The sequence below is a fragment of the Lissotriton helveticus genome, chromosome 12 (assembly GCF_964261635.1).
Source record: "Lissotriton helveticus chromosome 12, aLisHel1.1, whole genome shotgun sequence".
Classification (NCBI taxonomy): Eukaryota; Metazoa; Chordata; class Amphibia; order Caudata; family Salamandridae; genus Lissotriton; species Lissotriton helveticus.
Window position 1 is genome coordinate 393,752,843 of NC_136073.1, and position 16,260 is coordinate 393,769,102.

The 16,260-nt window shown below is 46.8% G+C and overlaps 1 protein-coding gene across 1 annotated transcript in view; it reads right to left on the reverse strand.

The window, feature by feature from the left end:
* The window catches only part of LOC144799895 (transcription initiation factor TFIID subunit 4-like), a 1,364,652-nt gene that overhangs the window by 569,923 nt on the left and 778,469 nt on the right, over nt 1-16,260 (reverse strand). The window lies entirely within an intron of this gene.

Genomic DNA, 16,260 nt, shown 5'->3' on the forward strand with positions numbered 1-16,260 from the left:
TTTTGTTCTGAAGGTCATAATTATCAGTTGACCATGAGCCTATTGTCATAAAAGAAGGTTGATAATTTAGCTGATTACAAGGTAATATGCATAGGGTAAGTATGTAATAGGATGTAAATTAGGTTTAGGGGCTGGGTTTTCGGTGACTTCCAGGCAGAGAGGTCAGCAATATATAGAGAAAATAGCATGGGAGAGAGAACGCCCTTTCTTGACTCAGACAAAGTGGACATCTTTCAAAAAAAGATGATTACTCATTGAGAGCTTTATTTGCAATCAAGTGTTACAATATAATGCCATGACATGAAGTAACAGTGAGCCATCGATGTCCCATCTGCACAGCTTGGCCCAAAAATGACAGCGATCAACTTTATTAAAGGTGGTGCAGAAGTAGATGAAACAGAAATTCTGATGTTTGTTCTGTATGATATCCCAGTTGTTTAACAGGAAGAGAACCACAATTTTGCCTGTGGTAGAGCAACCTTTACTAAAGACAGTTTGATTAAACATAGAAGACCGGTGTTGAATCTATTCAGTAAAAAAAATGTGCAAAGGAACGCAATGAGGTGATAATTACTTGGATGGGTGGTTTATGGACCCTTTTTTAGGTTTCGCTGGAGGGCGGAGCTCTTAGCTCCGCCTCCAGAGAAATCTCTTGATTTCAGTAAGGAAAATGGAATACGCCCCCCTGTCCCATTGGCTAGCTCCATAAATGGAGGCTAGCCATTGGAACAGAGATCTGTCCGTCAAGGCCGGACCAGATTCGGGGGCGTTCCCGAGATTTTTTCCCAGGGCGGAGTTACGTTTTTTCCCGTTCCCTCCCCTTTCACTGAAAGTCTGTCCATTCCCGCCCCCCCCCCTCGCTTTCCTGTGCACGTTTCCCGACGTCCGTGTCCTCTCCCGCCCCCTCCCGCCGTCCGTGTCCACTCCCGCCCCCTCCCGCCGTCCGTGTCCTCTCCCGCCCCCTCCCGCCCCCTCCCGCCGTCCGTGTCCTCTCCCGCCCCCTCCCGCCGTCCGTGTCCACTCCCGCCCCCTCCCGCCGTCCGTGTCCTCTCCCGCCCCCTCCCGCCGTCCGTTCCACAGGTTCCGCAGTGCAGTTCTTCCGGCCCCAGCAGGGCACATGGCCGGGAGGTATCATGAACTCACACACCCTCGTCCCCGCCTTGACAATAGGTTTGTCACATCCCTCCGACTGGAGAGCTAGGCTTCAGGCAGACACATTCCACTTGTACACATCACACAGCAGAGCTAGCCCTCTGACAACACCTCACACCGCGCGAGGTCCGGGCCGGCAGTGTTATCATGTTACCTTTCACAAATCATACTATTCTCATTCACAGCAGAGCTATCCCTCTGAGTGACACCTCACGCAGTGTGAGTGAGGTACGGGGTATCAGAACTGCCACCATAGCGTTCACAAACCAGACAACACAAGCTTCACACAGGGCGGCACTGACTCATATCATCACGCAGTCTTCACAGCAGAGCTATCTTTCAGACGGGCACACTTTTACGGTCTCCATACTCGGAGAGCTATCCTTCGCTCGACCATCAAGCACAAAGGCGCAAACCTCAAAAAAGAGCTACCTTGAAGAGTACATAGGCATTAGGTGACTCGGAGAGCGGTAGGTAATACACACCTCGCATGTCAGACAGCAGAGCTGCCACTCACAGTACGTACCGTATGAGCTCACGCTTCTAACAGCCGAGCAAGGGTCGCCACCTGACGGCGCGGGTCTTGGTGGCACAATGGGAGACCTGTGTCGGTGTGCCGCGTGCGCTCTCTTAACAGCAGAGCTATCTCTCATGTACGCAGATTACATATACCGCATAGCCAACACTCCGGCTACATGTCTTACACCCTCACTCTACGATGCTCTCTGTTTTTAAGGCGGGGGCACAGTTTTGGGATTGGATGTCTGCGTATGACTGGGAGGGGTTATTAGAGGTCAGACTTTTCTTATTCATTTTGGGATGTGATAAAGAGATTGGTATGATGGATTCTGCTTTGGGGATCACCCTCTTTCTTGCGTTCTGATATTCTCTCGAGTGTGTTTTTGATGCAATTTTCCACCATGTTCTCTTCGGCACAAAGTTTCACTGTACAGCGGCAGGGGCAGCACTAGCAGGAAGCACAAACCCTTCTCTAGCCTGTGCTGAATCAAGAGCCTCAATGAGCGGAAAGGAGAGCATGGGGGAACCCGAGGAGATGACCGACCAGGTGTTTGCGCAAGTAAGACAAGGGCTGTGTGGAGGAAAAAAGCAGTGCGTGTGCATAGATTGAACCCCCCTTCTTGTTAGCTCAGATCGTGTCACGTTCAACCTGTGTGGATACGTATGTCCGGGGTGGAGTAATGTATGCGTGCATATTCAAACGCTGCACGCATGCTGTGGTACTGTGTGTTTGTAAGAACTCTCATTGTGATTGAGACAGTGTGCGGAACCTCCTGTCTAACTGCGATCTCGTGCTTGAGGTATCCCTGCGTAAAAGGATCCCTGTGTATGGTTGTGCGCTTAGGGGGATTTCTGTAATTGTCCCAGGGTCAGTTCTTAAAATGGGAAAGCACTCAGTACCTTCACTTATTTCATTTGAAAGGGAGTGTGCCTGCTTCTCCCAGCAGCACATAGGTAGGTACTCTGGGATAGTGAGTACCTACACCTTTACATTTCAAGCTCTGACAGTGGTGTATGGTTTTGGTAACCCATAGTTCTCACTAACTTTAGCATATTTGATAACATCAAGGGAAGTGACATCAGATGACTTTTGGCCCACTGACTTCCCATTGAGTGATGTCACAGGCAGAGAAATTAGCGACATTGCAGGATGTAATCTTGCAAATGGTGCATTCTTAACCACCCTTTGACTCATTAGATCCTCTTCTGAAATGCTGTCAAAGCTAAATAATAAATACTTTGGATTATTATTTGGGGTGGATGCCCATTTCAAAGAATAAGCACATCCCTTCACAGGGTGAAGCCACAAACTTACTAAATTAACCCGATCTTAGACCCCTGGTAGGTGTGGCACAAAGCAGACATGCATAATTTAGGGCAATGTGTACACTATTTATTTAGTAACAAAACCGTAATAAAGTCAATATGCAAAACAATAAAAATCCCGAACCGAATTAGAAAAATAATGTAACATTTAACAAACTCTTTACGTTTTTTTAACTCTGGCTGTGGCAGCAGCACTGGTTATGCGTTGATCCTCATGCTTTCTGTTTCATCCTGCTTGAAAGTGTAATCTTGCTCCTTATCTGCGTTTCTGAGTAGGCAGAGGGTTCATGCCCTCTCCCAGTATTCCAGTAGGGATCTCCGGCCAGCTGTTGCACAAATACTTGATCTCAAAATTGTGCAGCCCAGGATCTCTTTTGAAACCTACTAGTGACTAGTGTGCTTGATTCCCTGCCCCCTGGCTGTGCTTGCTTCCCTGCCCGTGCTTGCTTCATCGCCCCCTGGCTGTGCTTGCTTCCCCGCCCCCTGGCTGTGCTTGCTCCCCGCCCCCTGGTTCCCCTGCCCCCTCGCTGTGCTTGCTTCCCTGCCCCCTCGCTGTGCTTGCTTCCCTGCCCCCTCGCTGTGCTTGCTCTCCTGGGTGGGTGTGTGTGGCTCTGGGTGGGTGTGTGTGGCTCTGGGTGGGTGTGTGTGGGTGTGTGTGGCTCTGGGTTAGTGTGTGTGGCACTGGGTGTGTGTGTGTGTGTGTGTGGCTCTGTGTGTGTGAGTCTCTGGGTGTGTGTGGCTCTGGGTGTGTGTGTGTGTGGCTCTGGGTGTGTGTGTGGCTCTGGGTGTGTGTGTGTGTGTGGCTCTGGGTGTGTGTGTGGCTCTGGGTGTGGGTGTGTGTGTGGCTCTGGGTGTGTGTGGCTCTGGGTGTGTGTGTGGCTCTGGATGTGTGTGTGTGTGTGTGTCTTTGGGTGTGTGTGTGTGGCTTTGGGTGTGTGTGTGTGGCTTTGGGTGTGTGTGTGTGTGGCTTTGGGTGTGCGTGTGTGTGGCTCTGGGTGTGTGTGTGTTTGGCTCTGGGTGTGTGTGGCTGGCTGTGTGTGTGTGTGGCTCTGGGTGTCTGTGGCTCTGGGTGTGTGTGTGTGGTAGTAATTGCTGTCTGCTGAGCTCGTCCAGTAGGGTACAATCGGTCTCACATTTGCGAGAGATTAAGCTATTGGCAATGTAAATGTCAATGTCATTTATTTATCTGTTTTCAAAACCAACACATAAATAAAAATGTTGTAATTTACAATGCCAATATCTCTAACTTTTGCCAAGGCGAAACCGTTGCATTGTAAATGCTTGTTGTGTATAGGATTCACAATAGACCCAATCTATGAAGGCGGAATCAGGTCTGTAGACGAAACATTGGAGAAAAGTTTATAAAGTAAAATGCTCCACGTTGTCACATCTGATTTGAAAATGGCTACAGTAATCTCATTACGACCACCTGCTCATGAAGACCTACTGTTTCTTTAATGAATTTGTATATTTCTGTTTGAGAGATGTGCAGTGTTGTAATCCAATAGGATCCTGTGGTTTCTAAGGTATTTGCTTTAATTGTAAATTGTTAATTATGTATGTTTCCCCTTGAGTGTTAGAGATAAAGAAACAGTTGTTACCCTTATGATCTTTAGTACCAAGGCCCAAATTTGCTTGAATGATTTGAGTTAATTGCCTCCAGTAAGTCAGACCAAGCCTTGTTAACTCGTTTAGTTTTAATGCGTCTCATTTTTTTTTGTTTAAATTTGTATTATGTTGTTTTTTAAACGTTCCATAACAACCAATGTGCATGTCATACATTACAGCTTAGAGAATTTTACTGTACAGAGCAATAAAGTTGTGTTGCATTACATCATGATAGGCGGTTCTAAATTTTTAATTCAGCATGTGGATAATTGACAGAATTACTAGGGGTTTGTAACTTAACGATCAACAAAACAACAATATCAAATAGCTTTAACTCCATTTACCACGGATCTATTATGTTATACATGTACAATATCTCTAAACCATCAGATTAAGCCCTGCTACACGCTCCTATATTGTCCTCAGCCGCCCATTTTTGCGTGTATGTTGCGCATTTCGAGCACCAATGTAAGTCAGTGTTCGAATTAATTGCCGACCCGCCTACCAAGTTCTAATTACATGCAGTCTGCAGCGCTGCCTGCTCGCCATCGCTCAAAGATGTGTCTGTTGGTGCCTCTGGCCTTCCCTGACAGGCTATTTGGAAATCTGATAAGACTGAATCCCATGATGGTGCCAGCGGTTGTTTCTGCAGCCCGATCGCATCTTCCCGGCGGAGTGTTACGCCTGTGCCCAGCATAGCAAGGATTGAAACCAGGCTTGTGTTGCTGGGGGAGTGGGGGACTTCCAAAGTTTTAATGCTTCTTATTGTACTTTTGTACAAATATTAATTTGCTTGATCAAGTCTGTGGTAGCAGTGTTCGGCAATCTTCTCAAAGTCTGCCAATGATGCTGTTTAACAGACATGATTAGTCTGTAAAATGAATTACGAGACAAACTGTTGGATCCAGCAAAATTGCTGGCCAAGGAATGTGAAGAAATAAAGTTGAAGCTAGCCTGTGGAAGTTGCTCCCAAAGGGATACCCAGGACCCTATGGAGCACACAGTATCCATGGTAGGCTGCAAATGGCTGAGTGGTTAAAGAACAGAGCTTAAGATTAAGGTCATTGTTCCAATTGATCAAATGTAGTAATTAACATTTTGTGTTGTGGATTATGATAGCTCTCCTTTCTAGATGTTATTACAAACTCAAAACAAAGTCTGAAATAAGCATAATGCAGAAAAGTGTAATTAATTGTTGAATAATTATGTGTGTCAAACATGCGTTTTGCAGGCGGGTCATTGGAAAATCTATCATTCAGTGACAGAAAAACATTGTCTAAAAGAAGATTAAACATCTGGTCCACATCAGATGCTATTGTAAGCTTGGTGTCGTTGGTCAGAAGAGGAACGATGTTGAACCAAGAATCAAGCCAGTCATCAAACACACCTGCAGGTTTAGTAATAAGTAAATCATTAAAATCCCCTGAAATGATTATACGAGTTTGCATGAGCATCTAAGATATTATCAAATTAATCCAAGAAGGCTCAAGATCTAGTTCCTGTTTTGTTTAAAGACGGAGAAAGATAAATATTAATAGCAAGAATGGATTGCTGTTAACTGTGCAGCACCAAAATATCATTTGATGCAGTAGAAAAGGGGAAGTATCCCTAATAATCTTCCAATCCAAAAATGGATAGGGATTACAAAACAAGTGCCAAATAGAAAGGAAGGAGAGGACACATTGGCCCCATCAGTCACCTATGCCATCCCATATAAATGGGAAAAAAGGGGCGAGAAATGAAATGGGATGGAAGAAGATGGCATGATTATTGCGCTTTTTTCCCTTAGGAGAATTAAGTAGGGACTTGGATTAGAGTATCCCAGTTGTCACTGGAATAAAACCCACAGGACTGAGAGACTTTTAAAGGGCTAATCAGAAAGCAAAAACTGCATATTTGTATGAAGAGCCAAGTGACATTCTTTAAAAAATATTAAATTGCTATCCCAACTATTCTCCTCCTATTTTAGAGTATAGGAAAGCTATACAACTTTTTTCTACTCTATTTGCTCTGGCATATGCACTTCTGATAGGGTGTAAAAAAATTAGCATTTTCCCTAAGTTTAGTTAGTCCTCTGCAACGTTTCCTGCTCGATTAAATTACAAGAAAATACGCATGAAAGTAGAACTGCGCTATAAGAAGTGCTTTGCCAGGTTTAATGTAAAACAACTTTGTAGTTTTAAAAATACTAGCATTTAGAAAAGATGTCATGTGGGCTTTGAAGGGTTATGTGTTATAATCAGCCTTGTTGGTACAATCTGTCCACCCCTACTCCCTGCCCCTGTTGGATTCTCCCATCCTGAAGCTCCTCGTGGAATGTTGGTGTGTTCTCTAGTGAGGAGAGTGGATGGTCGATTAAACAAGCATCTTCCTAACTTCCGAGTCCTGTCATTCTTTTGGAAATCCAACACTGGCGACGGAACTGCGCAGGGGGCAGTAGCGGCCATCTCCCCTTTGTGTGCTCTCTCCACACGCAAGGAAGGACCTGTAAAAAAAAAAGACATTTTGTCACCGCTACCGGACGATTATCTGTCTTGTCAGGAGGAAAAGGAGAAAAGGAGTTTAGGTCGCGCAAGCCTCGGAGCTGGTGCCAAAGAGCCGGAAAGAAAAAAGAAGTCTAGGTCGTGTAAGCCTCGGACCTGGTGCTACAGGGCCGGGTAAGGCTTAGAGTGCGGGCCGAGTAATAAGGACTGACTCAAGAAATAAATGAAGGAATATGCTATGCTGCCGCGTGTCTGCAGGAGGAAAATTGCGTATGTAGCGGAGGAAGCCTGACTCTCTGGGTGTGTGCGAAGGTGATTTTGCTCAGGAAAAGACGTAAAATTGACCAGAGGACCCACTAGTTACTCGTACCTGTAGTGTGCTGAGAAATTTCATTGTGTGTAAAGTATCGGAAGGAGTGCAGCGACGTCTGTTGTCCTTGGGATCTGCAGCAGGGTTGTCGGCGGGCGATTCCTCAGCGCTGTGTCAAGATTTCCTGTCAGGTTCTGATGGACTAGCGTCTCGGTTTGGCGCCTGCGCTTCAATTCTATAGTCAGCTGGTCGGAAGCGGACTGCCTTCGTGACTAGTGTCCCGGAGCCGGCGTATTCTGTCAGCGCATCAGGAGAAAAAGGCCGCCTATTCCCGACACACGTCTTCGGAGTGTCAGCTGTATCCGGCGTCATGCGATCTGGCCGGCGCACCAGGAGCTAAGGAGCGGCATTTTCAGTCAGTTTCAGTGTTCCGGTTTGCGAAGAGTCTCCAAGGGACATTTAGGGCGTAGTTCGTGGAGAAGAAGTACAAGTAAGAAATATTGGAACAGTAAGCCCACGAGACATCAGTTGGCCCACGCTCCGTGGGTGATAGTGAAAGTTCTCTTATATCCATTTTTACCTTGACTTTGCAGCGTCCCTACTGTTCACATTGGATTGTTGAATTGGGGGTACTGCTGGAAAATTTGCCTGTACTATAATAGAGATTAGCATTCCAAACTGTGTAGTATTGTGTCCGTTTGGTAATTTCCAAACCCCTCCTGATTTATTTAGTCTCTGGTTCATCCTCTTCCATTTCCTAATGGCAGCAGCAAGCATGAACCAACCCCCGCCCTTCTTGAATGACATAGGAGAACCCGATATTAGCTGGAAGGAATGGGTGAAACTCTTTGAGTCGTATCTCATAGCCATAGGGGGGCAAAGGTTTAACTCAATAAGAAAACATATTTTACTCCAAAATCTGGGTGTACAAGGTCGTAAAGTATATGAATCACTACCTGTGCCAGAGCAGGAAGGAAATGATGTTGGGGAAGTTGATGTGTTTGTGCAGACCGTGAAAAAATTAGAAAAACATTTTGGGGATAGAATCAATGTGGTTCTAGAGCGGCACACATTTTTTAAAAGGTGTCAAGGCAAACAGGAATCAGTACAGAATTATATCGCAGTTTTGTGGGGACTTACACAGTTATGTGAATTTGGGGATCTCACAGACTCTTTAATAAGAGACAAACTTGTGAGGTGCACAAATAATCCACGCATCCAGGAGAAACTATTGGCAAAGAATCCAGAGCTAAGAGAAGCTATTGAATTAGCCAAGTCAGTGGAACACACAGCAAGGTGCGTAAAAGAAATGAAACCGGATGGGGAGGTGGTGGCAACTATTAAAGATGAAGAAGACAGGAATGATGTGTATAAGATGAGGTTTAAAGAGAATGCCAACACCAGGACAGATTACCGAGAGAAGGGTCCAAAGTGTTACCGGTGTGGCAGCAACAACCATTTTGCCACTTATTTTCAATGCCCAGCCAGGTAGGTCACTTGTAAGAAATGCAATAGGAGGGGGCACTTTGCCAGGGTGTGTCGCGATGGTGAATTACACACAAGAGATCAGGATAGAAATATAGAAAAGGCTGGAAGTAAAGAAGTCAAATGTATTGAACAAAAAATGGATAAGTTTATTGTACAAGTAAAAGATGTCAGCGACACAGTGAATTCTATTTATCCCAAATGTGATGTATTAATTGATGATGAACGTGTTGAAATGTTTGCTGATTCCTGTTCTCCGTTCACTTTACTCAATAAGGATGATTATGTCTCCATGGGAAAAAATAAGATTAGTGAGTTTAAAAACCCAGATATTTCTCCCACAGGATACAATAAGGGAAACATTCCCCTTTTGGGCATGAAGGATGTGTAGCTACAATTCAAGGACAGGAAAACCTATGGGACAGTATATGTTGTAAGGTTGGGATCAAATCTTTTAGGATGGGTACATCAAAAGGAGTTGGGAATCATACTGGACCCTAATAGTGCTGAACATGTTCTGCTCACAGAGAAGTTTCCGGTGGGTGAAAAGATTTGTGAAGAATTCAAACAGCTTTTCAAAGAGGAACTCGGATGTTTGCACAATTTTCAACATAGGATCAAATTAAAGCAAAATGCTAAACCAGTGGTGCACAGTTTGCGCACAGTGCCTTTTAAACTGAAAGAACCTCTGGAAAATGAGCTGCGCAAGTTATGTGACCTGGATATAATCCAACCAATAGACTGTTCAGAGTGGTTGGCTCCGATAGTTATCGCGGCCAAATCCAATGGTGAAGGGATCCGCCTCTGTGTGGACTTGCGCAGTTTAAATGACTGAATATGGGTAGAAAGACATCCCTTGCCAGTAATCAATGAAATGCTAAGCACCATGGGCCCGCAAGGTATTTCAGTGTGATAGATCTATCCATGGCGTACCACCAGATCGAACTACATCCGGATTCAAGGCCACTCACGGCGTTCATTACACCTTTCGGAGCATTCATGTTCAAAAGGATGCCTTTTCCACAACAAGTTTTTATTAAGTGATTAAAAAAAACGGAAATTCATTGAAGAAAAAAAAGAAAAAGTTAAAAGTGACGTTATAGTTGGGTATGGTAATGAGATCTTACCTTACTTAAAAAAACAACAACTCCGAAATTCACTGAAAAATCCAAAGGTTAAAGTGATTTTATAGTTAGGCAAGGTAATAAGATTTTGGCTTGCGTTAAAAACAAATCCCAAAAGATATAGAGGGACAGGGCAGTAAGGGATAAGTTATGTTATAGTTAGGTGTTGAAATAATACAAAAATAACATTTGAAACCAAAAAAAAACTGAAGTGTGTGAGTCATAGTTTAATGAACTAACTATAACTTGCTCCCCTGTGATGCACTGCTTATGACCGTGCATGCCACTCCTGATGTGGTAAATGACATCACTGATTACATCTCAAGTAGCTAAAAAATTAGGAGCTCATGGGGTGAAGTGTGAAGTATAATCGATCAGAACCAACATGAATCTTTTTTGCACACCCAGATTCTGCATAGGTCCAATAATGTCCATTGCCAATTTGTTCCATGGCTTGTTCGGGACACTTACTGGAGACAACGGAGACTTGTGTATCACTTTTGACTTATCGCTTTTTGCACAGGCCCCACACTCCTTCAGTCATGGCATCCATTTTTGGGAACCAGAAATTTGTTCTTACTCTTGCCTTGGTGGTACTACGCCCAAGCTGGCCTTCATGCGCCAAGTCAATGACTGTCTTCCGTAGTTCCCTGGGAGGAATCACTCTATTGTTGCGATAAACTTTTCCTCCGATGACACTTAATTCATTTCTTATCTCCCAAAACACTTCCACTTCAACCTCTTTCTTCTTGTTTGGCCATCCCTTCTTGATATGCTCTTTTAAGACACTAAGGCAGGAAAATCCATCATCAATCTGCAGCTAGATAGGGTCTCTACCAGATAAGGTGTTACCGAAGATAAGTAACCACACACACACACGGTGTGTATATATATATATATATATATATATATATATATATATATATATACATACATACATACACACACACACCCACACCCACACCCACACCCACACCCACACCCACACCCACACACACACACACACACACACACACACACACACACACACACACACACACACACACACACACACACACACACACACACACACACACACACACACACACACACACACACACACACACACACACACACACACACACACACGATGTGGCTGTGTTGTGTCTAGTCAAGCTCATTTGTAAAACCTTTAGCTCAACCCTGGGAAGCTCTGGCTTCGAGCATAAAGGTTTAAACAAAAGAAATAGTGTAAAGCATTCATGGTTTGAATCTTTTTATCGGTTTTGCAAAAAATACATCAGACACCACCTACATCAGTTGGCCAGTGGGGGTAATATCACAGTAGATAGATAAAGATAAAGAGGGACAGGGCAGCAAACAGTTGAGAACGTGAAGAAAGAAGGATGCAGAGAGAGAACCTCGACAGCCAATAGAAGTGAGTGGTCAGGGGAGTTAAGTATGTCACCTCTATGGTCTGAACCTGTCCCAGACGGACGTGTCGTTCAGTCACTGGAGGCCCCCCAGTGAGTCGAAGGACACACAGGTATCTCGGGCAGGTAAGTTCAATGAATTTGGTTGCTAGAAATTCTATAGTGGAACCCCATATCTTATCGAAGCGGGGGAGTGTGTGCGAAATGATTGCTGTTAGTTTCCACATGCCCACCACTTTCCACAACCTATGTAGCCAGTCCAGTCTAGTCTAGTCAGGACCCCTTCAGTCCTCCACCTAGAAAGCAACACCTGCTTGACAGCTCCCAAAGCCAGGGTAATGGCCCTCCACTGGCAAGACTTGAGAGGATAAGTTAAGGCATGCAGGAGCCCCAGTAGTATGTAGCTAGGGAACCTGGGTTTGTCTGTGTTATAGTCGGTGTTTATGTCAGACAATATAGTCTCCCAGAAGTGTTGTTTCTTCAACAGTGCCACAGCACATGCAAGAGAGTGCCTTCCTGGCCTCAGCAGCGCAAGCATTGTGCGTCCACCCTCGGCTTTCAATGAGCCACCCTAGTTGGGGTATAGTATCAATCGTGTGCTATTTTGAGGAACATTTTTTTCCTGGCAGTACTGCAGGAGGTGGCCCTGGCTCTGTGCACAATGTGTCGCCATTCCTTCGGGGAAAATTGCGTTCTCACTGACTCCCATCTGCGCTGCTCCAGGGATTTGGGATGCTTTACGGGTGTAAGGAGGAAGGAGTATATGTCCTAAAGCAGATGTTTATCCGAGTGGCGGTGTATAAACCACTTCTCAAATCTCATTAGCAGGTGGCCTGCATGTGGACAAATATGGGGCTGCGTGACCCAGTGCAGCAAGGCAAGGTATTGCCAGTAGGACTCTCTAGGCAATCCATAGAAGCTGAGCGAAGTCCATTATTCCATCAACATCAAAGAGGTCTCCAATCCTCTTGCAGTTGGTTTCCTGCAGGGGAGACATGCAGGTGGAAAGGCATTGGGGCTCTTGTGCCTTGTTACACACACTCAACGTGGCCCTAAGGACTGGTGAGATGTAGATCCCGAATGGTCGGTGCAGTTTAGGTAGCCAGGGCAACTTCCAGACGTGGATGCCCCTGACTGATAGATCGATGAAGCACCAGTGTTTCTCCGAGGCAAGCTTGTAATATTCAATCATACAACGCAGCTGAGCTGCCTGATAATATCTCTCCAGGTGCGGAACTCCCAGGTCCCAATCTCTTCCTGTTTCAAGTATGTCTGGGTATGGGCCATTCGGGCCCTCTTCCCACCTTAGATAAAGTGAAGGATAAGGTGTTGTAATTTGGGGGAGGCTGCAACAGAAGGGTCTGCATCACGTTCAAGATGCGGGGGAGTAAGGTCAGCTTGACTGCGGCCAGTCTACCAAGCCACAATAGCATAAGCCTTTTACAGGCCGAGAATTCCATCCTGGTGTTAGCCAGGAGGGTGGAGCAGTTTTCCCGAGCTGTCCGGTCGTGGGGAACACCTGGAAGCCCAGATAGGTTACCCAGTTCAGCGCCCAGGTGAACAGAAACCAAGTCGCCAGGAGCGTCTGCTCGACCCTAGTGATGTCAAGCTGTGAGTTTGCATTTTTCAGAGGTTAATTGTAAAGCCGGACACTGAGCCACAGTCCTCTTTCTCCTGCAAAAGGGGAGGCAAGGTGGTAAATGGCTGAGTGAGGAAGAGCATGTCGTCGTCGGCATAAAGGGAGATCTTATGTTCCCTGTCACCCATGCGGATCCTGGTAATCAAGCTGTGATGGCGAATGAGCTCCACGAAGGGCTCAATATATAGAGCAAAAAGTAAGGGTGACAGGGGGCACCCCCTGACAGATACCCCTCGATATCTTAAAGGGGCAGGAGGCGACTCCCAGTGCCGGAACCTCTCACCCAGGTCAAATCTAGCATTGGCCAGCCGTAAATAGGGCCAGTGGACCCTGTCAAAAGCCTTCTCAGCGTCAACCGATCGGAGCAAGGCTGGCATCTATGAGCACTGGACCTTGTCAAGGAGCTGGCACAATTGCCTGGTCCCATCGCTGCAGCTCGGCTCCCGAATGAAGACAAATTGGCCAGGGTCTAGGAGGGCCAGATGGGCAGCCAGGATGCTAGTGAAAATGTTGAAGTCAATATGTAGCAAGGAGATGGGGTGGTAGGAGGCATACTGTGCTGGGTTCTTACCCGGCTTTGGTATGACCACAACCACAGCCATGCGCACGGAAGAGACACGTAAGCAGTGGAACAATACTGAGTGCAAAGATTTTATATTAGTCTTTTATATTAGTCGGAAGGAAAACTATCCTCACCGGATGCTTTGCCCATATTGAGCCATTGAATAGCCCACAGCACCTCGTCAGGTTGGATGGCTACATCTAATTTGGCCACCTCTGGTCAAGGCAGGGAGGCCACGAGGCCCGTTCTACGTAGGCTGCCACTGCTTCCTCACCGAGGAGGTCAGCGGAGTACAAGTCAACCATGGGTGTTTCCGCAGGGGCGAGATAGAAACCAGTAGCAAGGTCCCAACTCTCCCTAATCACCACAGATGCCCAACAAAGGTCAAAGTCTACAACGGTGACATGGGAAAGAGGAGAACACAAAGGAACAAAAGACACGCGTTTAATATATTCAGGGCAGCATATATTTCCCAATAGGATGAAATGGACTAATGTAATGAGAAAAACATGAACAATATGCCAAAAAATAGGCTGGGCTGTAATACAATTCAAGAATAACCCTTAGATTCAGGATGAGCTTGATAGTAATTAATCTTGCTTTCTTTTACAGCTTACAGTTGTCTACAAAAGAAAACAGAACCGCCAACGTTGTGGAGACATTTCAGATAAGTAAAAACGGAGCTAAAAATAGCCTCACGTGATAGCCGGGAAAAATGCTGGCTTTGCTACTGTTGTCTTTCTTTTCTTTGTTTCTGCAGGTTTGATGAGGACCTGAGGGGAAGTGAGGCCAGCAGTGACGTGAAAACCCTCTTCGAAGAAGGCAACTCGACAAGGAGAACTTCGATGCCGAATGCCGACTTCGATGGGACCCGCAAGTGACAGGTAGGTTCAAAGGGCAAGGACGGAATACAAGCACACATGCACAAGAACGCAAAGCGTTCTTCCTTTCTCGCCCACCCTCTAAGTCCGGACTTGCTCTGCCCCACCCGCATATGCAATCAGATACGGAGCAATCCCGACAGTGGAGGTCCGGATAGAAATTTCAACTTACCCTGCAATTAGGTCATTTGTCCGCAATTTCTCCCCTTGAGGTGCCTCAATATCCGCAATCCGGCGCATGGCGGTCTGGGATTGGAGTTGCGATCCCTCAGTTCTAGCAGCTCCTGGGCTTGATTGTTGAGCTCCTCCTCCCTTCGATTCCCGGCCCTCTCCAGGGAGTCCACACGGTAAACCAGTTCGTCGATCTCAGTACTGACATTTTTAATGTCGGCAGCAACCTCCTGGCATAGGGCTGCGAAATGCTCCCTCAGCGTCAACTGCTCCAGGAATTGGTGAGTGACCAGTTCCTCTGCACCGGCTCCAAATGAGTCCGAAACCAATTTCTGCGCAGAGGCTGGCGACTGGGCGGTGGCACCCCCATCAGCCTTTTTGGTTCCAGGCTTTTGCAAAAGGTCCTTAATGGTGACCTCCTTTTTTTGAGCGGTGGGACATCATCCCGGAGGGCGCAGGTCAACAGGTGCAGAGTGCCCGCTGTGTTCAGGCCCACCAAGAACTCCAAGACAGTCCAGGGCCCGCGCCACCTCAAGACGCAGTCCACCGGCAAGTCCAACGGCACAGGCACCATCTGCCCCAGGTCAGGGACAAAGCAGCAGGTACTCACCACGAGGTCGAAGCCGCTGGTGGGTACCGGGCCCCCACTGTTCTCGTGTGGTGAAGCTCTCAGCTGTGTTCCTCCTCACTGGATGCCCCCCCTCCAGCAGTGTCCGTGGCCTTGTCCGGCCTCTGTTCCTGGAATCTCGGACACCCCGGGCGGGTCCAAGCTCCACAGCCTCTCCGCGGTCTCCAAGGCACACTTCCAAAGTCCCTGGGCCTTCTAACTCTAATGGCCTTCTAACTCTTCCCTTAGCTGCACCTCTTCTCCAAGCAAGCTGCGGCCTCGTGGGAGGGGCCCTCGGCTATGCCAGGCCTGGCTCTACCACTACAAAGCAGGCGCTCCTCCCAGGAGGCATCAGGTCCACCGCCCCCCTGGCACCACCCGCCGGATCTCAGTCCCCTCTTCAATCGCAATCCATCAGTTCACTGGTACGTTAGTTTCCTTCGGGACCTTACATTGACACCCAGAGCCGGACCCGCTATTGGGCAGCTATTTCCTGCGAGCCTCTCGGAGGAGATGCTCTCCTATCAAATTGCCCAGGCGTTTGAAAAATGTGTCCACCGCCCGCAACCATTGCCCCCTCCCCGCAAATACTGTGGGCTCTACACCTTCTCCATTCCACCCAGCGGGCCCCCCGGCAAAACGTACTCGTGAAGCAGGGGTGGATTTGGACGCCTTCGATAGGCTGCATCAAGCTTTTTTGGCGGCGCAACCTGCTTTGCCAACAGGGAATGGGGGTTCCCCTCCTATCATTCTGCCCTCTACCCCTTAGGGTTCAGGAGACCCAGACAATCTTCCCGGTCCATCTTAGAGCATATGCTAAACGTGGCGGACTGGTCTTCGGACTACCTTTAAAAGGTTCTATTTCAAGCAAGTGCTTAACATGGCTAACATTGTAGTCAACACCTTTTACACTAGCATAATCCTCGTCTCCAGTCCTGACATAGAATGAAAAATGTCCTTGCTCTCGTAACAGAAAGTTTA